The sequence below is a fragment of the Procambarus clarkii genome, chromosome 88 (genome assembly GCF_040958095.1).
Source record: "Procambarus clarkii isolate CNS0578487 chromosome 88, FALCON_Pclarkii_2.0, whole genome shotgun sequence".
Taxonomy (NCBI): domain Eukaryota; kingdom Metazoa; phylum Arthropoda; class Malacostraca; order Decapoda; family Cambaridae; genus Procambarus; species Procambarus clarkii.
In genome coordinates, this window is record NC_091237.1 from 3,429,604 (window position 1) to 3,457,537 (window position 27,934).

Below are 27,934 nucleotides of genomic sequence, written 5' to 3' on the forward strand. Positions count from 1 at the left end.
GAGATGAGAATAGTAGTTGTTTTTTAAGAGTTGAGAAAATTATCTGGAACAATGGAGGCATTATTGAGAGCAGTCAGGCCGTTGATATGCGTCATAGGGAGGCGTCTAATGACTTCATGACCTATACCCGAGGCCCCCGGGGCTCTGTTTGGGGGTGAAAGAAAAACAAACACAGCTGTTTGGCTGTGTGGGTGAGAGATTGTCTGCCAGTGTTGCCAGAAAACTTGTATGGCCTTTGCCGGGTTTGTGATGTTTGAAAGTGGTTTAGTTATTTACCCTGAATTTTTTTTTTTGAGGGTTTGTATTTGTGTTGTGTATTTGTACATTTTGTGTTCATTTTATAAATAATAAAAAAAAACTAGGTGTCAACTGCTTGGCGTGATCATTGACAAGACTAGTGAACATATGATTGCGGAGTATAGTGAGGCCCAAGAGTACTTGGCCATGTCTGTGCTGGTTTTGTATGAATCTGTTTTGGTAGTGTGGTAAGTCTCTTGGATCGTATGGAAGTGGTAAACGAGTACCTTCTCCTGTGGGTGATGGGCGGTGTTGTTGCAGCCGCTGCTTGTGACTGTATTGTATAAGGTGTAGTTGGGTGTCAATGTCCTCGGGCGTCTTGCCATCATATGTGAATGTTAGGTCTGTCTCTTGCATACAGTGAGTACTGCCCAGTCAGCTCTGTTTTATGTAAAACGTGGGAGATCCTGTATGAAGATGGTCTTTTTTTGAGAGAGAGAGAGAGAGAGAGAGAGAGAGAGAGAGAGAGAGATGGAGATGGAGGGTGACAGGAATGTGGTCCGAGCCTATGAGGGGGTGTTACGGACCCGGATTTAGCGTCCGAGCCTGGAGCAGTGACAAACACGCCATCTGTGGGTCAGCTCCCGAAACCCCCGCCAAACGAACGACGACACCTAGTGAGGACAGCGTGTACTGGCCTCGAGGACCAGTTTCCAGTCTGGTTCAGCGCTCAACACCGCCGCTCCTGACCTCTGAGCCGACCTGGGACCACTGTGTTGAAGGTGAAGTCAGTCTACCCGAGGCAGCCAGTCTCCATCCAGTGAAGTTTGCTGCAGCTGTTGTGACGTCGTCCCCCCGGAAGAACACTGTGGTGTGTTAAGCCTGCCAGTGGAGTGGCAGTGGAAGGATTTACCCGGGACCGACGGTTGGAGACGATAATCCACTGGGGTATTGAGGACAGGAGGGTGATTGGTGATATCACACGAGACTCCTGTCTAGGGCATACCCCTTTTATCGTCCGTGGAGTGGCCGTACCAGCCTTGGTGGCTCAGTACCTGCCAGCAGACCTGCTGGACGTGTGGTTGACGGCCTCCACGACGGTGCCCCCAGTGGACCTGTGTTGTGGCTGACCTGTGGCCAGGGTAGACTCGGCGTTCTCAGAGGACACGTCTTGAGGCCACGAAGAAAGCACCGCGGACTCAGCACCTAGCTTCGAGGATCCATAGTCTCCAGCAGAAGACTACAGTGTTGATCCCCTTGTAAAGTGTTAATACCCCTCCCCCTTGTGTACTCTTTTATTATATATATATTTACGGTGAAGGTGAAGATTATATTATATTAAGTTCTTACCTTTCTTTCCCTACTCCCTTTAAGTTACTTGCGTCACGGATCGCATCCCTTGATAGCCTCTACTGGCTTGGGGCCGGATATATATCTTCCTCTAACTACATCAGAGTAAGAACCCCGTTGCGTCCCGAGAGGGCCGTAACATAATTGGCATCCCCAGCGGGATCCGTCCCCTTGTTAAGTATGTTTGACAGGGGTGGTGAAGTGGCGTAATCCCTGTATATAATTCCCCCTGTGTGACGATTGTGACGTTATACGTCCTGTGCGGTGCTCAGTGACTAAGTGCGATATTGTGCAGTGCGGTGCTCGCTGTGATTAAGCGATTAAGTGCAATATTGACTAGTGCGGTGCTCAGTGATTTAGTGTAATATTGTAGAGCGAAGTGTTCGCTTGGACTCAGTGCAATATTGTAGAGCGAAGTGTTCGCTTGGACTCAGTGCAATATTGGGTAGTGTGGTGCCCGAAGTGATTACGTGCAATATTGGCAAGTGCAGTGTTTGGTGCGATAAAGTGCAATATTGGCGTAGAACAGTGCTCGGCGTTTTAAGTGCTAACGTGTAAACGGTGTGATAAGTGCTAAGTGTTCCATCTGTGCCAATGGCAGACAAAGCTACCATCGATGATCTGGACGATGTTCAGGCTTTTCTGAACAGAGTGGACTGTATTGCCAGATTAAAGTATCTGAGCAAACCGGAACTTGTACTAGTGAGCGCCTACCTGGAGATCAAGATCCGTGCCAGTGATTCCCGTGTGGAGATCTTGTCCAAGGTTCACCGGCACCTGAAGGCAGAAGAGAAACAGGAAGGAGAGACTCCTAGTACAAGGGGAAGGTGAGGAAATAGCTTCCACAGAAAAGGAAGATAAGGGCAGTGACATTGACAGTGATGCAGGCGAGCTTAATATCAGCTTCCTAACAGTCAAGATGCGTGCCCTTGAGATCAATCGTGAGATAGAGTGGAAGAAGTTAGAAGTAGAACGAGAATTAAAAGATAAAGAAATGGAGATGAAAGAAAAGGAATTGGCGATGAGGCGTTTAGAATTAGAACGAGAAAGAGAGAGAGAAGAACGAGAAAGAGAGAGAGAAGAACGAGAAAGAGAAGAGAGACGAGAGAGAGAAGAACGAGAAAGAGAGAGAGAAGAACGAGAAAGAGAGAGAGAAGAAAGACAGAGACAACATGAACTAGAAGTATTACGATTAGGCGCTGGACAGAGACAAACTGGAGTAAGCGGTTTCGATCCGGTAAGGAATATCAAAATGGTCCCCAAATTCAACGAGAGAGAAGTTTCGAAGTTCTTCGCAGCCTTCGAGAAAGTCGCTGCCTCTTTGGAGTGGCCAAGGGAGAATTGGGCCATCATGATACAGTCAGTCTTGACTGGGAAGGCCCAAATCGCCTACTCTACGTTATCCCTTGACGACTCCGGCGATTACGATATGGTGAAGAAAGTGGTGCTCATGGCGTACCAATTGGTACCTGAGGCATATAGGCAAAAGTTCCGAAACCTGAAGAAGACCTCAGAGCACACTTTCACCGAATTCGCCACCATCAAGGAGCGACTTTTTCAAGAATGGTGTGCCTCTCGGAAGGTGGAGACCAGGGAAGACCTCGAACAGCTGATTCTGCTCGAGGACTTCAAGGATTGTTTGTCTGTAGACCTGAAGACGTACTTAGAGGAACAGCAGGTAGAGACCTTGAGTGCAGCAGCCACCATGGCTGAAGAGTACATCCTGACTCATAGGCCGTCTGCTAAGTACGTCCCAAGGAATTACCAGCGCCGGTTCGACAGACCTCATGATGAAGAAGAAAGACCCGTCCCACAAAGTGCTAAGAAGACGCCCCCAAGTAGCCCCCGAAGAACAAGTCCTAGTAGTCCGAAACACCTTAGTCCAAGGAGGAATATGGTGTGCTGGACTTGTGGGCAGAAAGGGCACATAGCTACTAGGTGCCGAGGCAGAAGAGGTGGCAGCGCACGAAGGGAGGTGATGTTGATGAGCTGTGTTGCATCACCAGTAGGAAACCAGTCTACGACGACGCGGGAAGGACCAAGTTTGTTGGCCCCTCACACTTCAACCGGGTATGTAACGAGTGATCATACTGGTAGATCAATTGTAGTGCTCAGAGATAGTGGAGCAGCCCAGTCCCTGATCGTGAAGAGCTCGTTACCCGAGGGAGTAAGTGTGGATGGGAGACCAGAGGTTATCCTGGTTGGGTTTCCAAGGACGCAGTACATCGCCCCCTTAGTGCCAGTACATCTCGACACGCCTTATTTCAGCGGCACATGTGTGTTGGCAGTAGTCGATACCCTCCCTGTGGCTGGGATTGACGTGGTACTAGCCAACGACTTGGTGACCGATTGGAGCACCAATCATCCCAAGGTTGCGGACGAGTCTACCAGAACAGCAAGGTCTGAGGTGTCTACAGGCAATGGTAATGTCCAGGTAAAGACAGACCCGGACGTAACTATGTTTAATTTGTCCTCTCGCCTACAGATTGAGATCGACAGTTATCTAGCAGTGTCTCCTGATTCTCTCGACAAGGAACATGAGGTTACGATGGAAGAAGTACCTGAGCTAGAAGAGAGGCCTCGTGTGCAGACACCCACGGATACCAACGAGTCTGGAGCGAAGGCTAAGGTGTGCTTGCGGTATGGCAAGTTACAGCGTGTAGTGGACCAGCCAGAGATTCCCCAGACGTCGGAGGTATGTGAGGCATGTTCTAAAGGTCTAGTGCCCTCTTTGGTCCAAGCCAGGCTAGTGGATGGTGCCGGCTATGGACATGACAAGCTCAGGAAACTTATCCCTCGACTTACCAAATGTTTCCTATCGGTATTTTGTTTTGTTCTCCTATGTGCTCTCTGTGTTCTCAGTAAGGATCAGTGGACGACCCGAAGGATGATGGCTCCCGTGAACATCGAGAAGAGGTCCCAGGGATTGGAGATTTGTACTGCAGGTGTTGCAGTTGAAGAAGGGACCTGGAAGGTAATGGTTGATACAGGGGGTACGACATGTGATAAATTGAGTGACTGTTTCCGACAGGTTGACACCCCTCGCGTGATAGCTGAGCCTCAATGCAGCGTTATGCGGAACGTTGGTCGACCTGACGGTGGCAGAGTGAATGCCATCTGCGACGTACAAGCAGCCCTGTTGGGACTAGGTGTGAACCTAGTAGGGTATGCTGTAAGTATTGACTTACCCACTGTCGCGATCACTCTGAATTATCAGACCCCTGTATTCCAGGTTCCTGTCTCCCTGAAGGACCATCGGACCGGCACCAGAAATGCCGTCTGTGGTCAGCCATCATCGGTGCCACGACATAAGGAAGTGTCGAGTCACCCCAAATCGTGTCGAGACCAATCCTTACTCGAGAGGTGTGAGATGATGTCCCTGCTTGACATCGCAGTGAAGACGTGGAAGATTACGTCAGGCAGATCATTGCCTTCCATTTTCAAGCTCTCTTTGTGCCAGAGTTTCTCGGTAGAAAAGTTCCGTGGACAAGACAGCCTCATCTCTCCAGTTCATAGTATAAGTAAGTCCATTTGGAGTTGTGTCGCCCTGCTAATTTGGTTTGTGTTTTTTATAGAACCCCAAACCAAATTCTTTTTGGTGGGGAGGTGTTACGGACCCGGATTTAGCGTCCGAGCCTGGAGCAGTGACAAACACGCCATCTGTGGGTCAGCTCCCGAAACCCCCGCCAAACGAACGACGACACCTAGTGAGGACAGCGTGTACTGGCCTCGAGGACCAGTTTCCAGTCTGGTTCAGCGCTCAACACCGCCGCTCCTGACCTCTGAGCCGACCTGGGACCACTGTGTTGAAGGTGAAGTCAGTCTACCCGAGGCAGCCAGTCTCCATCCAGTGAAGTTTGCTGCAGCTGTTGTGACGTCGTCCCCCCGGAAGAACACTGTGGTGTGTTAAGCCTGCCAGTGGAGTGGCAGTGGAAGGATTTACCCGGGACCGACGGTTGGAGACGATAATCCACTGGGGTATTGAGGACAGGAGGGTGATTGGTGATATCACACGAGACTCCTGTCTAGGGCATACCCCTTTTATCGTCCGTGGAGTGGCCGTACCAGCCTTGGTGGCTCAGTACCTGCCAGCAGACCTGCTGGACGTGTGGTTGACGGCCTCCACGACGGTGCCCCCAGTGGACCTGTGTTGTGGCTGACCTGTGGCCAGGGTAGACTCGGCGTTCTCAGAGGACACGTCTTGAGGCCACGAAGAAAGCACCGCGGACTCAGCACCTAGCTTCGAGGATCCATAGTCTCCAGCAGAAGACTACAGTGTTGATCCCCTTGTAAAGTGTTAATACCCCTCCCCCTTGTGTACTCTTTTATTATATATATATTTACGGTGAAGGTGAAGATTATATTATATTAAGTTCTTACCTTTCTTTCCCTACTCCCTTTAAGTTACTTGCGTCACGGATCGCATCCCTTGATAGCCTCTACTGGCTTGGGGCCGGATATATATCTTCCTCTAACTACATCAGAGTAAGAACCCCGTTGCGTCCCGAGAGGGCCGTAACAGGGGGCAGGGAGTTGTGTGGTGTAAGTGGGTGCCTGATCTATTTGTGAATATGAAGTCAGGTCGCCCGAGGCCGTTGTTAGCATAGGACGTGTGGATGTCTGGTCCCAGGAACGTTAGTCGTTTTACAGGTATATTTCGTGGAGATTATGTCCGTGCTGGTTTGGAGTGTTGTGGTGAAAAGTGGGGTGTTGAGCGTTCAGGTCAGCCATCATGATGACGGAAGTTTATGTAGTTGAAGTCTAGTCAAGTTACATTTGTGGTATGTTGGTGTAGGGACGATTGTACGTGGTACTAATAATGATTGATTTAGGGTTTGAGTGAAGTTTTATGTCCTGAAGTGTCAGAATTGCCATAATGGGTCAATAATTTTGTGTCTGTTTGATGTTTGACAATTACATCGTGTGCCTCATCCGGTGACTAGTTTGTAGTGTATCTATAGGGCAGAATTATGTGAGCGTTTGTGATGCACCTGCTGTTTAATAGTTGCATGTCGGGTTGGTCGGTCTCGATGAAATCCGCCACTACGTATCGAATGTTGTTCTATGTTCTGCCATTTAATTATTATTTTACGCATCTTCGTTACCGTGTAGTGTGTAAGCTCGTACAGTACCTGTGTGATCCAAGCGCATGTTGGCTGTCGTGATGATGGGTAAGGAGTGGGTAGAGGGGGGCTCTTGTGTTAGGCACGACATTGCCCTGAGGGTTATCTTGTGGGATGAGGGTTATCTTGCGGTAATCTTCAGAGGATTTCGGGGCTTAATGTCCCCGCGGCCCGGTCCTCGACCAGGCCTCTACCCCCAGGAAGCAGCCCATGACAGCTGACTAACTCCCAGGTACCTATATACTGCTAGGCAACAGGGGCATCAGGGTGAAAGAAACTCTGCCCATTTTCTCGCCGGTGCCCAAGATCGAACCTGGGATCACAGGATCATGCGTCCAGTGTTCTGTCTGCTCAGCCACCGACTGGCCCTGAGAGGGGCCCATGGTTGGGCATGTGACGGACCTCGTCGCTATTTCCGATCCAGATGCCGAACTATAGCAGTTGTCCCTCTCATTAATCGTAGTTTCCCATTTTCTAGTCGGCTAGGCTGAAGGTGACGACCAATCAGGGACCGCCAATGGAAGTAAGTGAAGCCGGGACATGGGAAGAGTACTTGGATCGACCTGCAACCCGTCCTCTTAAAAATAACGTCACTTTTCGCTCGTATGCGCACTATGGCCAAATTTGTACGTAATTTGAAATGAAATCGATTCACAAAAGTGACGTACTGTTCCGTTTTCTGTTTGAGTCGTCCAGCTTCCTCGGCAAGCTTAGAAGAGGAAACTTTCCATTAACGTTTTTCATAACGTTTTGAAACTGAGAATTTCCTGCCCACCTAACCTGCCAGAGGACCCTTAACTTACTGTTGTTGAAAAAAAATCCAAATTTATTTTCATTTTTTTTTTCAAATTACGTCCATATTCGGCCATACGGGCAAACGGTCAAAAGCGACGTTATTTTTAAGAGGACAGATTGCTGAACGCGCTAGCCAAGTGGGCTAGTTGAGCACTGTGGACTTCACTATTGGTGAATGTGGTGCTAGAATGTGGGGCTAGGTGAACGCTTTGGACATTGCCGGATGAGCAATGCGAGTGTGCAAAGGAGGGAGGGGGGAGGGGGCATTTGAAGACTGCTTCATAACGGCAGCTAGCATAAGGGCTAGTGGAGCCCCGAATACCTCGTCAGAGGCAGAGTGTCAGTCATCCGTGAAGCAGGTTAGCATGAGGGGTAGTAACGCCTCTCAGGACGACCTCACATATAGACTTGTACATATTATGGTGGAGGGTAATAATAACAGGATATTTTAAGTGCTTTTATTATATTTACCTTAAACATTACACAATATTTCCACCAAGGTTAGGGTCCTCTGAACTTGAGTAGGATCATAGTTTAAAAAGAACCCGGTTACGAAGGGTTCGTAACAGGGCAAACAGGGTTCGTGTCCTGTGGTGTGAGGGTGGCATAACAGGAAAAGTTCTAAGGTGGGTCAAGAAGGAAGCAAAAGTGCAGACACATCAGAGTGGAGAGAGGTTACAAGTGGAGCACCACAAGGTTCCGTTCTAGGTCCCATTCTGATCTAATTTGTTAATCACCTGACAGGAAATTGGCTCCTTCATATTAGTATTTCAGATGGTGCAAAACTGATGAGAAGGACAGTGATGGTTTGTGAGGTGTTTAATCAGATTTGGACATACTTCAGAAATGTTCTGAAAAAATGGCTGCCTAATTTTTACCCAGCCAAATACAAAGTTACGAAAAATGAAACAGGCGTATTAACACCAGCAGTATAGGAAAAAGGAAAACAATTGTCTTACATCAGGAGGAAAGTCCTGGGAGAGAACATAACCCCATTAGTTAGGCTAGAAGTTCACATTAGCAGAATAACAGCTGCATAATGTCATACTGAACAACTTCAGTACATCCTTCAGAAAATTTGACAAGGGGGGCTATTTAGGCCCTATATACAGCGAAGATGAGACTTGCACTTTGATAGGCATTCACAGCATGGAACTCTTACCTAAAAAAGACAATAATAAACTATTAAAGGTTCGAAGATATGTAACGAGACTCGTTCCTGAGTTGAAGGGCGTAAAATATGAAGCAAGATTGTGAGAACTCAACCTTATCCCACTCGAGGAAAGTTGAGAAAAGGGAATATGATAACAATATACAAGATTCTAAGGAAAATTGACAAGGTAGACAAAGCAGTATTCTTCAAAGCTAGGAACAGCAAAACGAGGGTTTATAGATAAAAACTAGAGGCCAATGAGTCAAAAGGACGTCAGAGATATCTTTTTTAATGTTAGAGCTGTCAATAAGTTGTCAATTTACAGGTAAGATGTTAATTTAAAATCGTTGAAGCTAATTAGATTCAAAGTTTTAAATGTAAATGATAGAAGTGTGTGAAAGGAGACAGTGCAATAATCTAAGAATGTTTAGAAGGCGAGGGGCTAGGAGCCTTGCTAGCAGCCTCCCCTAGGGGGGAGGTGTGTATGTAGTTGATATGACACTGAAAACAATAGGTCTTGAATCAGTAAATAAGACAACCAAAATTAGAAAGGCAGAGTCAAAAAGCTAAGAGTTCGACCTTACAGCCACACAGTAAATACATATATACTCTCACGACGCTGAACACCGTAACCGGTTACTGTACCTGGCCCCTGGCCTAGACCCCCAACATAAGTTACATAAGGCGTTATGGAGCTTCCAAGCTACTAGGTGGGTGTGGTAGTGGGTTTAATGTCCAGTAGTGAAGTATGTGCTTTTAATACATACTCACACTTGCTCATACTTCACATTAATAGAAATAAACTCTATATTAATATTGTTGAAGTGACTTTACTTGTGAATTATTTGTATGTGAGGCGGCCTCATGTCAGGTGAGGTGAATGAAGGTGAGGTGAATGAATGTGACAGGTAGTTGACCCATCAGGCCAAGCTAGTCAAGAGGCGCGGCGGGCAGTGTGGCGCGGGCCGGCGTGGGGAGAGGTGCTGCTCAGCGCCCGCCTCATTGGTTTTACTAAATTAGTCACCTGGACAGTCCTGTGCATGAGGTTACCTGTGCCAGGTTTACAGGCAAGTTACTCTAGATGATTAGTTAATTTATCACATTGTATTCTCTTGGTAGAATAGTCTTTATTTGCTGACTGTCTAAATAAGCATAGTTACAAGATGTTAAGGTTTTAATTAAAATAATTCAATTAGCTATGGTTTACTCATTAGTTAAGATAATGATATTGAGTAATATACCTTTGTCTATTAAGACTTTTACCTATCTTAAGACTTTTGAGGAAACTTATTAAAGCAAAATTAAATTCTAAAACGACTGCTGTGTGATTAACAGTTCCACGACAGCTCGAGTGTCAACTTCATAGTGAAATTGACAGTTCGACCAAATGCAGGAGGAAAAAAATGCAAAATTATTATAGATAAATTTGAGAAGTTATAAGGCGATTCTTGTGAACTATCAGATTTCAATCCTTGAAATACGGACCAAAGACTTATAATCTAGCAAGCGTCACACCACATCACCCCCCTCCCTTGACCATCCCATGTGAATGACACTAGCCATCCTGAGTCAGTGTCGTCCACGCTGCAGCCATCCCCAGAGACGCCTTAATTAACATTAACGTCCAGTGTAACCAAGTACTATATTGTCCAATATAAGTAAATATTAATTTATATTTACATTGTGTATAGGTCTATGATAGTTGTTGAATGAAATTATTGCAAGTGAGTGTATTGCAACCTGTCTCCCTCGCCTAATAAATAATAATATAATAGGTCGCATATCAAAAACTATTTTAATTAGTGTGTTAAAATGTATGAACTGTTGTGGGTCAGTGTACGGACGAGCATAGACCGAGGACTAGTTAAATGTGAAGCGTTCTTCACGTTCCTGTTTGGCTGCCGGGTTAACGACCACTTGGCCGTTGTTGAGAACGTTCCTGTTTAGCTGCCGGGTTAACGACCACTTGGCCGTTGAGAATGTTCCTGTGTGGCTGCCGGGTTAACGACCACTTGGCCGTTGTTGAGAACGTTCATGTTTGGCTGCCGGGTTAACGACCACTTGGCCGTTGTTGAGAACGTTCCTGTTTAGCTGCCGGGTTAACGACCACTTGGCCGTTGAGAACGTTCATGTTTGGCTGCCGGGTTAACGACCACTTGGCCGTTGTTGAGAACGTTCATGTTTGGCTGCCGGGTTAACGACCACTTGGCCGTTGTGTTGAGAACGGGCTGTAGATGAGTCATGTCTGAGGTTGGGTTTTGCCATTCTGTGGTAAGTCAGCTTTTAGATTAACCAAGTTCCGACCTGATAGATTGTAAAGTTTGAGAAACATCCCGCAAGACAGAGATGTTCAATTTAGTATTTTGATGCATTTAATGTGTAATTACAGGTATGTACGAGGGTGCATCAGTACATCAGCATTGCAGGTATGGTCAACCAGACACAAGAAATTGGTCTTTTCAAATGCTAATGCAGGTATGGAGGGATTGAAGTTACTTGGAAAAAACTTTTCAAATCGTAGTTGGTCATTATGTAGTAAATACATATTCCCACATAAGTACAATAGGTAAAGGGAACACCTAAAAAAATAATTTTAATAGTTTAACACTATACCTTGAAGCGGTGATCCTCTAACAGGTATAGTCTAAAGTACTCAAGTGGTTAACGCATAAAGTGGTAAACAATTCATCTGGCCCATTATTTGAACATTTAGTTGTGGTGTTCCAATCATTCCAATCGTCGTCCCCTCTCTCTCCATCCATACTTCTGTTTGTCATCTATCCCACCAGTCCAATCAAATGTATATAAATAAAAATACCCAAGAGGGTGATGCTTCAGCTGGGGTTAGGGGAGTCTGACAAGATGAAAGTTTTAGCGTGAGGGGAAAGTACCGGGCAAAACCTAGCCAGCTGAATATACGGCGGACACAGTTTTGGGAGGCTGAGCACTTGCAGCTACGTGGCCATCTGTCATGACCTCATGAACTCAGCATCGCTGGTCAAAGCCTGGCAAATTTCAGTCAAGAGTCCTGGGGAATTACTAAAAAGGCTGGTTACAACAACCCCCAGTTTACTGGGGGCATATAATTAGGTCACCGTAGAACTAATATATACATAACTGATGCACTAAAGCTGATACTTTCATCAGAAAGAAGAGAGCTTCAACACATGGCTCAACTAGTCACATAAATCAGTTGTCACTCAATTAGCAAATCGGCAATCTATTTAGTGTCACACTCCGTCAACTATCAAATCAGTTAACCTACTCATCAGTTAACTCGGTAATAAATCAATATTGAATCGGCTATCATATCAGTAACGGCTAATACATAGGCCTATCTTACACCAGACTCCAACCCGGCGCAGTGGTACACTATCCTACATAACCGTTGGGAAGGGTGACATAGGTGGGCAAAGGAATCGATCACATTCTTTGACACTGTAACAATACTCCATATTCCATAAGTACCTACGATCACCTACCATCTGACCTACTGATTATGCTACTGACCTATGCACCTTCAGTTAGCCTGATCCGTTTACATAACATTACTCTCGGAAACTCAACATTAAGAAATAAATGCACATTATAAGATAATATACTATACAACCAGAGGACTAGACGTATGACGTCTGCCTCTCTGGGAAACCATAGTAGTAATGTCTTGCCAACGGCCTGGACGGCCGAGAATGACTGTGTTGCCAATATGGCAAGTCACTCCACCTTTCGTTCCACGAATAACAGAGTGGGCATATTTACAAGCAGTCCATACAGCTATACGTAATCAAATATAATATATATACAAAACCTCAAAGTACTTAAGCATATGCGTCATGTGTGAACACATAGGGAAGTCCTTTTTTATATACAGTTGGTACACCTGCTGGAGAAGTTTACCAAGGGTCAGGGGGGAGAGGGAGATAATGGAGTTCCAGGAATTACGCGGTCACTGCTTATGACTAATTCACCGTATATACATACCATCAGTATGTGTGTATGAACCTAAACTTATGTTATTCTGTACAATAATATTTCTACAAGATTAAGCTAACAAAATAAGTGACTGAGCTTATGACCTCCACAAACACCAATATTTACATGACGCATGTGGGGCATAACATCCCTCCATCGCAAGAAAATGGGTACAACGAGACGAGGTGTACACATTCTCCTGCCACGGACAGCAAAAGAAATTTATGAACATAGGTATATGCTACAAGAAAACCATTACACATGTTGCACCCCATGTTATGCTCCAACTACTACCTCAATAGCACAGTATACAAAAGCACTAAGGTATAGGTAATTTAACCATTACAATGTATCCTCAAATTAAAGCAGGAAATTTTAGGGTGGATTTTTCAAATGTAGGGTTTCCTCAAGGAAAACACCTGGATAAGGCGTCAGCCAGAACTTAAACTGACATTGTACATACATACAATGACTCTTTCAAAATTTTCAGAGTATGCACCTTCATCCTATCCAGAAATATCAAAGGGTTTATATTGACCAATCTGGTTGATACAATTCTCGAGCAAAGGTAATGGAATCAACTAGAGTTTTCTTATTTAACTGCCTATAATCCGTACAAAGGCGCCACTTCCAGCCTGGTTTAGGGACTAGTAAGCAAGGGGAACACACAGGACTTTTTAGGCTTTACCAGTCCATGCTCTAGAAAGAACTCCATTTCCTTCCTAATAATATCCCTTTTTTCTGGTGATACACGATATAGATGCATACGAATCAGGATAGTGTCGGTTAGCCTTATATCGTGGCTTAATACATGGGTTTGGGTTGGCACGTCCCCGAACATATTTTCGTACTGGCTTAATAAGATTCTCATTTCTTCCCATTTCTCATCCAAATGTCTCAACATCGCCTCAAAACTAGAATGAAAAAAAGATAGGATTAGGTATGTCTACAGAGATATGGTAATCAGGGGTGACTGTGTCCTGCACTACACATGTCAGTGCCTGGAGCCTTTAAATGCCGTCAAGCGATTTATGTATACGACTAGAATCTTGGAAGGGTCCTGCAGACTTTTGACTTTATAAGTTAAGTCTGAGCGTTTACACAAACTTCAAATAGACTATCAAATTGATGCTCTAGGGCTGCCTCCTGTCTAGTTTTTAAAGCAAGAACAAGATCACCTAGTTTAAAATGTCGTAACTTCACCCGAAATTTCTGATCATGGTGTGGCTTTATCTAACACTGCGAGGTCTGCAGATGCTTACATCCCACGGCTTGGTATTTCTTCAGCTTGGAATGAATGTCACTCAACATCCGACTTCCCTCATGACAAGAAACGTTTCCCATCATTCTCTCCTGCAGCAGCTGTAGTGGGCCCCTCACTTGATGTCCAAACACTAACTGGAACGGAGAACATCCCAAAGAATGTTGTAAGCCATTATGAGCTGTGAATAAAATTAAGGGTAAGTCTTCATCCCAATTTCGGGTGGAGTCTTCGCCAACAGTCCGCAACATCTGCTTCATGGTCAGATGAAATCTTTTGAGAACACCTTGACTTCTGGGGTGATACGTACTGGATAATCTGTTCTAGGTGGAATTTCTCACAAAATTGTCGTAACTCTACCGAACGAAAATTACTAGCGTTGTCGAACTGTATCACACAAGGTAGTTCGAACAACGTAAAAAATTTAACTAGATGATGGATGACTGTCTTAGCTCTGATATTACGTACAGGATAAGCTTCAACGAATCTGCCTCCATCCTTGCCCGTTGGCAAGGTTGTTGGTCTTCTGTTGTTGGTAACAAACTGCGTACTCATAAGCATTCTCTCCCCCCGTGGCCTTCCTCCTGCTACCGTAACCGGCGGTGGGAAACGCCTCTAGCGAGGTTGTCTTGGCCTTACTCGCTTAACTCATGGTCACTTAATGGAGCGCCACCCTGCTCCTTATTGTCCAAATTGCATTCTCCCTCTTACTGTCGTGCATATCCTTGTTGAATGTCCTGACTTCCAGGACGAGCGTGTCATGCTTTCCGATCGCCCCTCGCGGTCACTTGTCCCTCGATAGAATTCTTGCTGAATTGGATACTTTTGATACCGTTCCCCCCTCCCCGCTCAGCTCGTTGTCGCCGTGTGGGGGCTTCGTGGGCGGCTGCCGGAGTGTGATGCTCCTTAGGACAGTCCTCTGTCCTTTTCTAGCCTTGTGCTCCTGCTGCCGTCCTCTCCAATTCTGCTGGGCACCTTTTCCTTTTCCTTCTGTTTCGTTTTTCTCCCCCCTCTTCTCCTATCTGCTTGCCGTTTCCTGCCGACCTTTTGCTCGTTCTGGTTCTTCCATGGACTTCTTCTATTTTGACGCCCGGGTGCTTGAGGAGGCATACTCATGCACCCGTAGAACTGCAGTACCCGACGTCGAGAGCGAGGGGAACCTTTTATTGTCAATCCCCACTTCGTCACTGAACCCGATCTCGACGGACTGTCGGTTTCTTAAGGTGGCGTTTGTGGGGCGTATACTCACGACGCACCCCTAGGAGGCCCCGACAAGATCGGCGATAGCTTCTTGTTGGGTGTCCTGCCTCTAATTGTGGCTCCATGGTGGGTGTGGGGGCACATTCGTGAGTGAATTCTTCTTTTCGTCAAGATAACCCCTGTTTCGGCTGCTTCTGGCTTACCTTCTCAGGCTCGTGGGGTGGGCGACCAAGCCCCCGAGTCGGTCCGTATTGGAAGACCGGGCTCTGTAGCCTCCGCTGCATTGGGCCCCGACCTTGCTCCTCCTTTGGCCTCTCTGACTCCTTCCCCTGGCTCCCCTCCCTCCTCTGTGGTTGGGTCGAGCCCCAAGCCCCCAGTGGTGATTACCTCGTCCCCTGGCGCGGCTCCTTCTCTAGTTGTAACTACTGCGCCTTTTAACCCCTCTCTGGGGGTTCTCACCGCCGTCCTCGTCACGGCCGCCCTCGCTCGATTCCTTCCAGTTCTGCTACCTATCAAGCCTTGTTTGGTCCCGCTTCGTGGGCCAAATATTTTGATCTCCCTCTTGATTCTACGCCTCCTGACGATTTCTCCCTTCATCGACATCTCATTGATTCCGTGGATGCCTCCATTACTTTCAACCCCACTCGTCTCGGTACACGTGTCGTTGCTGCTCCTTCTCAGGATGCTGCTTCCCGCTTGGCTGCCTTATCCTGCCTTGGCGAGACCCCCGTTCGGGTCTCGAAGAACGCTCAGTTGAATGCCAGTGTTGGCACTATTTTGCTCCCGCCCCATGTTGCAACCGGTGTTCGGGACCTGCGCGACTGCCACGACGATATTCGACATATCCTCGCTGCCCAGGGCCATTCTATTCTCCAGGTGGACACGTTTACTCGTCCCCCTCGTGGTAGTCGCCGTCAACCCCTCCGGGTTGTGAAGATTACCTTTGATGGTAGGACCCTTCCACCCTCTGTCATTCTTGCTGGTGCCAGGTGCTCTGTCCAGGAGTACATTCCTTCTCCTCGGCTCTGCAACAAGTGCTGGAGGTTTGGGCATGGTGCCCTCCGCTGCTCCGGGACTGTCTCTCTCTGTCCTTTGTGTGGTGGCGAAGGTCACTCTAAGTCGGAGTGCACTTCTCCCCAGGCTCGTTGCCTCAACTGCGGTGAGGCCCATCCTACCTTCTCCCGCGTGTGTCCATTACAAGCTTGAGGCAGCCGTCCTCAACCTGAAGCACCGGGAGCGTTTATCTTTTCCTGAGGCGAGGCGCCAGGTTCGCCGGCTCCCGCCTTATGCTAATATCTCTTATGCTCGCGTGTTGCGCTCTTCCTCTCCTCGTCCTTCCCGCCTTCCTCAGACTCCCAACCGTTTCCGGGCCTTGGACCCTGATGCGCCCACTGCCCCCTCCTCTGTTCCTTTGGGTTCTCTCCCGAAGGATCCTCCTCCTGGTCCTCTGTCTGGGGTTCCCCTTCCTTCTACCCGGTCTGTCGTGTCTTCTGTGTCTTCTTCCTCGTCCCCCTCCGATCCTCCTTCCCATCCTCTTCCTCCATCTATCGGCTCTCCCCGCCGCCTGTCGGTGCGGGTGGTTGTCCATCGCTCTCCTAACGGCCGTCGTGTGTGCTCTCGTTCGGCTTCTCCTGTTGAGACACTGGAATCCGTTGCCTGGTACGTAGTTGCTGGGACACCGGTCTCTTTAAGTCAGAAGCATAAGCCTGGCTCCTCTCCTTCCTCTTCCCCGGCGGGTAAGAAGGCTTCGCTTTCTTCCTCAGCTGCTCCTTCTGGCTCTGTTGCTCCTTCCCCTCCCGTTTCAGTGCTTGCGCCCCCTGTTCCTGCTATGGAGGTTTCTTTGGCCCCTGCTTCCCTTTCGGTTGCTGCTCTTGCTGGGGTGCGCTCCCCTCTTTCTACTCCCCCTCCTCCTGCTGCTGTCCTTGACGGCTCCTCTCCGTTGTCTCCTCCTCTTCCTCCTCCTCCTCCGGACCCTGCCCGCCCACCTCTGATCTGTTCTCCCGTTTCCTTCCCTCCGTCTTTGCTCAGTTTACCCATGCCCCCTAACCCTGACTTTGCTGACCCTGATCCCGACCCTGATATTCTTTAACGTGCTCTGTTGCTCTTTCGCCTTTGTTTCTTCCTTGTTCTCTGTTTTTGTCCTTTCTCTTCTCGTCGTTGTCCATTCTTCAATGGAACGTTCGAGGTTATTACGCCAATTTCCTCGAACTCCAACTTCTGATTTCGCGGTTTTCGCCCCTTTGTGTCTGTCTCCAGGAGCCAATGCTTGGTGCTCGTCCTGGTCGTTTTCGTGGCTATTCCTTTCTCTCCCCCCCCCCCCCCCGGCCATTGCTGGGGCTTCTAATTCTTCTGCTCTCTTGATTCGGGCTGATGTTCCCTTTGTTCCTTTACTTTTTCCTTCGCCTCTCCATTGTTCTGCTGCTCGTATCTTTGTGGGGAAATGGTACACAGTTTGTTCCATTTATCTCCCCCGAGTGTCCCGCGCTCTCTTCCTGATTTGAAACACCTCCTGGACTCCTTGCCGGAGCCTGTGCTCCTGCTGGGTGACTTCAATTGTAGTCATTCTCTTTGGGGTGACGTTCTGACGAATACCCGGGGTCGCCTCCTTGAGCCGTTTCTCCTCTCTTCTTCCCTGTCTCTTCTGAATTCTGGTGAGCCCACTCATTTGGACTCTCGGACTCACACCCTTTCTTGTCTTGATCTTTCTCTCTGCTCTTCTTCTCTTTACTTAGATTTCACATGGCAGGTTCTTGATGACCTCCATGGAAGTGATCATTTCCCCATCCTTGTTTCCTTTTTCTCTTTTCGCCCTTCCCTCTCTTTCCCTAGGTGGCAGTTTGCTAAGGCGGACTGGACCCTATTTTCCCTCAGTGCTACTCTCTCTGACCTCTCCCTTCTGCCCCTCTCTCGCGCTCTCCTCCTTTTTCATGACACTGTCTTCGACGCTGCCCTCCGCTCTATTCCTCGCTCTTCCTCTCGGGGTCCACGGAAGTGCGTTCCCTGGTGGAATGCGGACTGTGCTCGGGCTGTCCGCTGTAAGCGTGCAGCCTGGAAGAAGCACCGCCGTAGGCAGACGACCGATTCTTTTCTTTTCTTTCGGAAAGCGAGTGCGGTGGCCCGTAGGGCCATCCGTACGGCTAAACGTGAATGTTGGGCATCTTATGTCTCGACAATTACGTCCGAAACCCCTCTGGCCCAGATCTGGAAGCGTATCCGCAAGATAGCGGGTAAGTTCGTTCCCGATGTTTCACCGGTCCTTCACCTCCATGATACTCTTGTGGCGGACCCGTTGCAGGTCGCTTCCGAACTGGGTTCCCACTTTTCTTCTGTTAGCTCTGGTCTTCATCTTCCCCAATCTTTCCTTCTTCGTAAACCTGTCCTTGAGTCTCGTCCTTTAGATTTCTGCACTCATCTTCCCTATAATGATCCCTTCTCTCTCTCTGAACTTCGTTCTGCCCTGGCCCTCTGCGGTTCTACGGCGGCGGGCTCCGATGGTATTCATTATGAGATGCTTCGCCATCTCCCTCCGAGCACGTCTCAGTATTTACTGAGTCTGTATAATCGGATCTGGGAGTCGTCGTCAGTCCCTGAGGACTGGCTCGATGCCGTTGTCCTCCCTGTTCGCAAACCGGGGTCTCTGGGTACTTCCCCTAAGGACTTTCGCCCTATTGCTCTCACAAGTTGTGTCTGCAAACTCTTTGAACGTATGGTTAACGTTCGTCTGATGTGGTTCCTGGAACACCATCACCTCCTCTCCCCTTCTCAATTTGGTTTCCGCAAGTGCCGCAGCACGACAGATGTCCTGGTGAACTTGGAGGTCTATATTCGTACTGCTTTTGCTGCGAAGACCTCCGTTGTTGCCGTCCTTTTTGACCTAGAAAAGGCTTACGACACCACTTGGCGTTATCATATCCTATCTCAACTTCATTCTTTTGGCCTTCGTGGTCATCTCCCTCTCTTTCTCCGCAGCTTCCTCTCTCGTCGTTCCTTTCGGGTGCGCCTTGGTACCGCTCTCTCTCCCTCTTTTCAGCAATACGAAGGTGTGCCCCAGGGTAGTGTTCTGAGCACTACTCTTTTTCTGGTTGCCCTCAATGGTCTTCTTTCCTCTCTTCCTTCTGGTGTCTTCTCCGCTCTCTATGTCGATGATCTTACCCTTTGTTGTCAGGGTGATGATTCGCCTCTCCTTCAACGCCGGCTTCAACTTGCGATTGATGCCGTGTCGTCTTGGGCCACAGGTCATGGCTTCAAGTTCTCTACTTCTAAGACTTGTGCCATGACTTTTACGCGGAAACGGGTTGTTCTTCGTCCCTCTTTGTCACTTTATGGTCATCCCCTTGAATACAAAGATTCCGCGAAGCTTTTGGGGTTATTCCTTGACACTCGTTTGTCTTGGTCTCCCCATATCTCTTACCTCCGTGTTGAGTGCTCAAAGGCCCTTACCCTCCTTCGGGTCTTGTCCCATACTTCTTGGGGGGCAGATAGGCGCACTCTCCTTGCTTTACATTCCTCTCTCGTCCTGTCTAAGCTCGATTATGGTTGCCCTGCTTACTCATCTGCTTCTCCTTCTACTCTTCGCCGTCTTGATGCTTTGCACCATACTGGGTTGCGCCTCAGTTATGGTGCCTTTCGTTCGACTCCCATCCTTAGCTTGTATGTTGACACTGGCTTCCTGTCTCTCCAGGACCGCCGTGATCGCTACTGTCTTCGCTATCTTGCGCGGTCCTTGCAACATCCTTCCTCTCGCCTCTGTCGTGCTTTAACTTTTACCCCTCCTGCGGTTCCTGTTCCTCTTCACCACCTCCCTCTTTCTGTCCGGTTATCTCGCCTACAGGATTCTCTCTCCGTTCGTATTTCTGATGTTTCTCCTCGTGTTGTTCCTTCTTTGCCCCCGTGGAGGGTCCCTCTTCCGCGGTTTTGTACTTCCTTGACCCGTATCACTAAAGCTTTTACCCCTCCTACGGTTCTAAAACGCCTTTTCCTCGAGCACTTTTCTTCTCACTCCCGCTCCGTTTCTGTCTTCACCGATGGGTCTAAGTCAGCGGACGGTGTTGGCTACTCTGTTGTTTTTCCTGATCGCACTTATATGTGTCGCTTGCCTCCGGAGACTAGCATCTTTACAGCGGAACTTTATGCTATTCTCTATGCTCTTCGTCTCCTGCTTTCTCGTTGTCAGTCTTCCTTTGTGGTTGTTGTTGACTCTCGTAGTGCCCTCATGGCTCTCGGGTCCTTTAATCCGGTTCATCCAGTAGTTGTCGAGATCCAGCATTGGCTGTTTCTCGTTCACAGTAAATTTAAGTCGGTTGAGTTTTGTTGGGTTCCCAGCCATATTGGTGTGTCTTTAAATGAGCGTGCGGATGCTGCCGCTAAGGAAGCTGTCCGCTCTTGTCCCATCTCTCGTAAAGGCATTCCGTATTCCGACTTTTACCCGGTTATCCATTCCTCAGTCCTTACCCGCTGGCAGGCTTCTTGGTTGTCTGTTACTGGTAACAAGTTACGTACTCTTAAATGTTGTGTTTCCTCGTGGCCGTCCTCCTTCCACCGTAACCGACGGTGGGAAACAGCTCTGGCGAGGTTGCGTATTGGCCATACTCGCTTAACCCATGGTCACTTGATGGAGCGCCGCCCTGCTCCTTATTGTCCTAGTTGCATTGTCCCTCTTACGGTCGTGCATGTCCTTCTTGAATGTCCTGACTTCCAGGACGAGCGTGTGTCTTGCTTTCCGACCGCCCCTCGCGGTCACCTGTCCCTCGATAGAATTCTTGGTGACTCGGATACTTTTGATATCGTTCACCTTATGCGTTTTTGTTCTCGTATTGGCATCCTTGGTGATATTTAGCGCCCTCTGATTATTTTGCGTATTTGATGGTGCTACATAGCCTTCCCGGTTTGGTGCCTTCTTTTGATAATTACTTACTTACTTGATACCGTTCGCCTTGTGCGTTTTTGTTCTCGTATTGGCGTCCCTGGTGATATTTAGCGCCCTCTGGTTATTCCGCACATTTGATGGTGCTACATAGCTTTCCCGGTTTGGTGCTGCCTTTTGATAATTACTTGCTTCAACGAATCTGGTTGAAACGCACAAAAGTAATTATGTAGACATGACCTGACTTGAACTGACTTAAAGGTCCTACACAATCTAGCACGATGAGAGTGAACGGTTCACGTGGAACGACAATTGGAGGTAAGGGAGATTTTGGAACAACTTGGTTGGGCTTTCCAACCACTAGACAGGTTTCACACTGTCTACAATATCTGGAAATGCATTTCTTCAGACTGGGCTAGTAAAAGAATTTGGTTACATGGTACAACATGCGACTTATCCCTTGATCGTCGTGAGCGGCTGTGAGGACTTCTCTATATTCTTTTGGAACTACGAGCGGGGTAACCTTCTCACAGTCGTCTGAAGAGGGAGATAACTTCCTTCATCTGAGCAACATCTTATTAAGGAAGAAATAACCAACATCCTCTGTCGAAGCCTCTTCCTCTGGAGCAGGTTCGGGAAAAGCATGCTCGTAAACTGGATCACTTTCCTGGAGTTGAGCTAATGTGTGGGATTTAACAGAAGAAATAGGGGTATAGGCAGTCACAGAAGGTACAACTTCATCACTTGGCACAACATCCTTAACTGCACTATCATCATCCAAATGTGCATAAACGTATCTGCTAAGTCGATGTCCGGTTCTATCGTTAGAGGTTTTCCAGCCATCCCTCCGGTTGTAGATTTGGAAACATCAATCTGAGACTTGGCAGCTTGAGATCTGGTGACGGCGCAGGTGGGATACACCACTGGAGAAATCTCACTCGTCTGAGAAAACTATACCTGGATCACTTATGATAATGGGAAGATGACTATCCATTGAGGTGCCCGCAATGTCATTCCCTAGAATTATATCTACCCCAGATATGGGCAAGGTATCTCACACACCTACAGTACACAGACCAGGAGTATAGGGGGATGAAATATATACTTGCACATGTTGCACAGCCTCTGCTATACCCTGTATAAGCATAACTTCGTCCTGGTCAATCTTCTTGAGCTTGAACAACATACGAGAAGTTATCAAAGTTAGCGATGCACCAGTATCCCTGAAGAGCACTACAGGTTCCCAGTCATTTTCAACTCCTACCATTTTAACATGTATTATAAAAGGGTCAAAACCAGCGAGCCATGTTGACTTGCCCGTATCAAAAGTTTCTGAATGATGACCCTGCCTTCGTTTACTCACAATAAAGGCATTTGGGCGTAATTCTGGGTGTAAACTAAAGCAATTACGGACAACATGTCCTTTTCTATGACAATGTACATTGGTTTATACCAGTCGAACTTTTCGACTCTGCGGTGGCTCTATTTGGGTTAAGAGTAACCTTAGATTTACCAGATGCCTGGTCTGCCCTGGAGGTAAGAGCTCACTTAGCATTATAATGACTACTCCCTGATTTCCTAGAAGTATTTTGTCTAGAAGTGAAACCTTTAGGTGCTATATGGTGGTTACTATAAGAGATCCTATGAATGGTCTCGTGCTCATCCGCCAGCCTAGCTAGGTCATGTACATCGTTGTATTCACGTTTACCTGTGGCTAGTGTCACGGTCAACTTCTTAGGCCAACAAGACAAGAGTTCCTCTATTATTATGAGCTGTTTGACACAAAATTGAGAATTCTTACTATTTAACCACCTGTCAAAGTATGACCCTTTTAATCGAGCATAATTGGTAAGTCTGATCAGGTGTATGTTTAAGACCCCCTAACCTTTTGTCTTAAGGCTTCTGCATTTAATTCATATGCTTGCAAAATCCGTTTTTTCTTTACAGTAGGGTAGTAAAAACTATCCTCAAAAGGGAGGGCAGCAAAAATCTGCTGCGCTTTCCGTCGCAACTGACCTTGCATCATGGTCACCCAAGAATCATCTGGCCATTTCAAACTTGTTGCGACTTTGGCAAAGTGCAGAAAAATAGCTCTGGGTCCTTCTCGTTAAATTGGGGCAACTTTAAACCCGTAGGGAGATGAAGTCCACTAATTGACGAACTACCCAAAGGCCCCTTTGAATCCTTACTAGCAGCGGCGGCAGCCACTTCTAGCTTCCTATATTCGAGCTTAATCTGCGCCTCAGCCATTTGTTTAATAAATAACTGCTTAATGTATTCTTCTTTACTATGTTTAGCTTCTTTTTTATTATGTTTAGCTAACTCTAACTCTGCTTATCTCTGCTTAGTCTCTTCTACACTCTCAATGTTCTCAAGCTCAATCTGCTTGAACTGGAGATCTAATTCCTGCATTCTAAGTTTAGCAGCAACTTCCATCCTCATCAGGATATTGCTCTAAAACTAATTCATCTAATCTACCGTCTTTTACTAGATGTAAAAATATGGTTCTGTAAGAGTCAGGAGTACGGCCTAGGTACTCCTTGAAATTCTTAGTCCATAATTTATCTAGATCTGCTTGGAGTACTAGTTCTATCGTTATCACATAGACAAAGGTAGAAGAGACTCCCTGGCTTGAGGTTTTCTCTAAGTTGATGCGGTTGAGTGGATCTAACAGTTCGGTGCTTGCTGCACGGACTGGCCGGGGAGTCTGAAAGTCTCATATGGTCTAGTGTCCCTTTGTCCAATGATCCTGTGAACGAAGAGACAAATAGTAGACAGACAAATGCCTGAACTAATGACAATTCCATACACAAGTAATCTTTGTTTCATGATGTCATTGAAAAGTACCGAGTGAGGTTGAGACCTGCCTTAACGTGGGAGTGAACCATTTTGGCCTGGGAGCACGAAACACCCTCAAAGTTCTGTCCCTGTGACTGGAACCACTGAGTTCCACTGATGGCTTGTGTAATCAGCCCTAGTGATCAAGGCAATGCAACGACTCTTGCAATATCCTTGGCCATCACAGCCCGAGGTCTGCCCATAGATACCCAGCGAGGCAGACCTTGGTCCCAGACCAGAGGATACAAGAGTGCTCGGATGGATATGCACTCCTGGAGATTCCTCGCTGATATACATCTGGCCATACTCACTCGCACAACTTAACACAGTCCTGAAATTTCATTCTCTCGTACCAGGACAAAATTGTCATCTTATTCTAATGGGTGATGTAGTTGTTCATGTCTGTGTAGCCTTTATCATTTAGATTTGATACTATGGTTTTTATATTATGTTTTGTTTTCTTGTAATTTCCCTTTTGGTATGCCAGGCTTTGGCTTTCTGGTCCCTTCCATTAGTAAGTTATCCCTACTTCCACCATATATTCAAACTTCAAATCAGTGATCAGTCATGTCCATGGGGCCTCGGAATTAATTTCTCATATGTGAATCGTTTAGAGAATTCTAGGTAGTCAAGCTGGTTCATCATTACCTATAGTCACGTGGGTTCTGATACATGTTGGCTTAAAAAGCTTCTTGTTGCCATGTCCAATAGTTTAGCTCACTCTGTGCCATTATACGTTTATTGTATCTATCCATGGTTGAAGTCCCCATGATTGAGCTGGGATCGATTTCTAACAGGCGACAAAGTTTGCCCTCTGTTTTAGTATGTACTTAAATTTGTCATAATCTTGCCGAGGTCTGTTATTTAATGGAGAGTTATATATATATATATCAAAGCCGCTTTGTCATGGTGCCTGTTACATAGTCTCGTAACTCCTCGCAGCCCGGGGTACCCATCTCCTTAAAACTCGAGACTTATCAGAGGCCGCCACTCCTCCCTCTTCCTCCCTCTGTAGGTGTGGTGTAATGTTGGTGCCAGTACACAGCCTTGTGGCACACCAGCATTACGGTCAAAGTAGTCAGTGTGGTATTGGAGGAATCTTGCCTTCATTTTGTGGTTGTCAAAGAAATATTTTGTCGGAAGTGGAAGGTCATTCATAATTCTTATTTTCTGGTAGTCAGGCCAGTGTGTCGATGGCTTTTATAGTGTGTACTGACAAATGTTGCCTTCATATATTGTGGTTAATGTGCAGGTTCTCGGTATGTTAAGAACGTCTTGTGCAGGTCGGTTGGGCCTGACACATTTTCTGTAGTGTCAGAGTGGTGGACGTTTTGTGCTGAACATTTCTATAGGTTTCGGATTTAAACAAATCACAGGTTTTTATACAGGTGTTTTCAGGCCGTTGGAAGTGTGTAGTTTCTCTGTTAGACCTGATTGTTAGGAACAAAGTTTTTGACAACAGAGATGGGGATACCTAGGTTTAATTCACCTTCATCCTTCTTTCACACAAATTTGGCTGCAGTGTTTGACATTATGGCGGGTTATATTTGTGAGATGGTATCCATACAAGAGATTCTAAACCCTTTATACTGTGCAGTCAGCAGGTTATTTAAAAGTCCAATTATAAAGCTCTTACTGTCGGTAGTACATGAAACTTTTTTAAAGAGCAGACATTGAAGCATAAAATTATTTCTCCTTTCACTTTTAATGTACTGGTAGCTAGTTGTAGGTCAGCCAGTTGTTTAAACAGACGCTGATAGTCTGTGTGGCAGTATTGTTTCTGTAAAACCTGGATGCTATTGCGGTCCGTCCTGTATATGTTTGGACTGCGATATCGATGTGAACAGTTCTCGTGGGCTCTTCAAAATTTTGATGAGGAAATTTTTTAAAGTGTGACAGCTTTGGAAAGAGCAGGATTCTAATTAACCTTCTTAGTGGTGGTTGTATTTGGTACTTGAATTGTGTGTACAGACGAAGAGGGATATCAGAGACAGGAATAATGCATTTAAAAGGAATGCACAGTTTTATGATTGTAGCCATTTTTACTCGGCCATTAACACAAGGAGTGAGTTGGTATGTTGCACCATTTAATAGTGTGCAAACGGCTCTGAATAAAGTATGAGCAATGCTGGAGATGTAAGGTCTTTCATGATCTACAGGGAAAAGGACGTGTTCACTTCGATGATTCTCTAGTATGGTTGAAAGCTTCAATTCTTTCCTCATGTTGATTCTTGTGCTTCTTGGGGCACCAAGAAATACCCTCATGGCTTCATTCTGTATTACTTCTAGTTTGTTCAAAACCGAGGCGGGGAAGCTAAGTGCAAGGCATGATAATCAACTAGGGATCTAACAAACATGTTGAATAGTCTAGCATATTTAACATTTATACTAATATTCTTACTAGTAAGTTTTTTCAGTGATTTGGCTTTTTAACCTACAATGTATGTCGTTTACAATGTCACTGATGATTCCTACTACAAGATATTTGTGCTGCCCACATATTTCTATAGTTTAGTTGTTAACTTTGAAAGCTAGAGGCGCACTGGTTGTGTTTTGGGAGAAAGAGCGATGGATTAAGTTAGACAAAATTCAATGATTTTAGCAGCGAGTGAATCTAGGAGATTGCAGTCTGGTTTGGATATTTAGAACAAAATAAATGTCGTCGACATAACAGATGACAGCTTGATCATAGTGTGAAAATACCAGTTTTTGTGTATTAGGACATTGAACAGTGTTGGGCAAAGCACTCTACTCCCAGGGTGTACCCAAATCAATGGGTGCAGAATGTTTACTTTTGACTCGAAATAACCGAGACGGTTCTGATATACAGGCACCCCTTGAACTATGTCAATAGTCTTCCAAAAACTCCAAAAAGAGGCAAACTGTTCAAAGACTATTTATCCTTTTTGCTGTATCAAAAGCGGCTTTGAGGTCATAAATTCCAGCAGAGAAGGTGGTCTCTAACAGAGTATTCATCAGAGCAAGCTTGAATGCTTCTTGCAGGAAGGCAATAATACAGCTTAGGAGTAAGTTGGGGCTAATTTGGAACATTAACCTGACGAGTATAATCCTGTCAAGAACTTTATACATACAGGATGCCAGAGATGGGGTCTGAAGGCACAAAGAAATCGCATGAATGTGATTTATCAATGAGGAAATGAGAAGGAGCTTGCGAGTAGGATTCGATCCTCTGCTCTGGGTACTAAAAAGCTTACCAGATTGCAATTCTTTTGACCATATCGTGGTACAATTTTCTAAGGTATTTGCTTGGGAGTCCCCAGAGCAAAGGTTCGATTCCTGCTCACGGATCCTACTGATTTTCTCATGGGTCAGAATTTGTGTGAATTTGGCATTATTATGTATTGGTATTATTAGTCGGTATCCAGCGGTCAGGTAAGATATCATGCCTCAGACTTTAATTAAATAGTTCTAGCAGAGGTCTATAGTAGAGGAATTGAGGATGTAACGGATACCTTTTGTCCTGGGTTGCAAAGCCATTGCAAGGATTGAAAATGTTGGTCACGTTGCAAGGTGTTGCATGCAAAGTTGCAAGCTTAGTAAACGGATTTTTTTTTTCAAAATAAAATAGTTAAGGGCATAAATTCTTCAGGATGTTAAAAGGAAAAATCAAAATGATTCGTACAGTTTTTCTAAATGTATCGTAGGTTAGGTAGTGGAAGTATGGTGTTTCAACTGTAATTTTCTTGGCAACATTCTTGGGAATGAGGGGAAAATCGAGGAGAATTACTAAAGTTTCAAACTGATTCGTACAGTAGATAATTTTGTATACTGTAAGGATTAGCAAGATAGATACAATAAGTATTAGGCTTAAGTTTCGGGTTGAAACGTTTAGGAAAGAGTTTCAAATGGTCAGTTTCAGTGAAGCAAATAAGGATTTACAAAGAATAAGAATGTTCAGGTTGTTTCAAGGAACGTTTCAGATTGATTCTGTGAAACAATTAAGGTTTACAGTCGGTAGATATGCATGTCGAGGTTAGTGCAAGCATGAACGAACGTTTAGGGGGTGTGAAATACAATAACTGTTTGCAATGAATTCTTTCCCGTACAAGTGCAAAACAGTCGTGGCTGTCTCCCCTCTCATCCGTCAGCTGACAGTCGTGACTGTCTCCCCTCTCATCCGT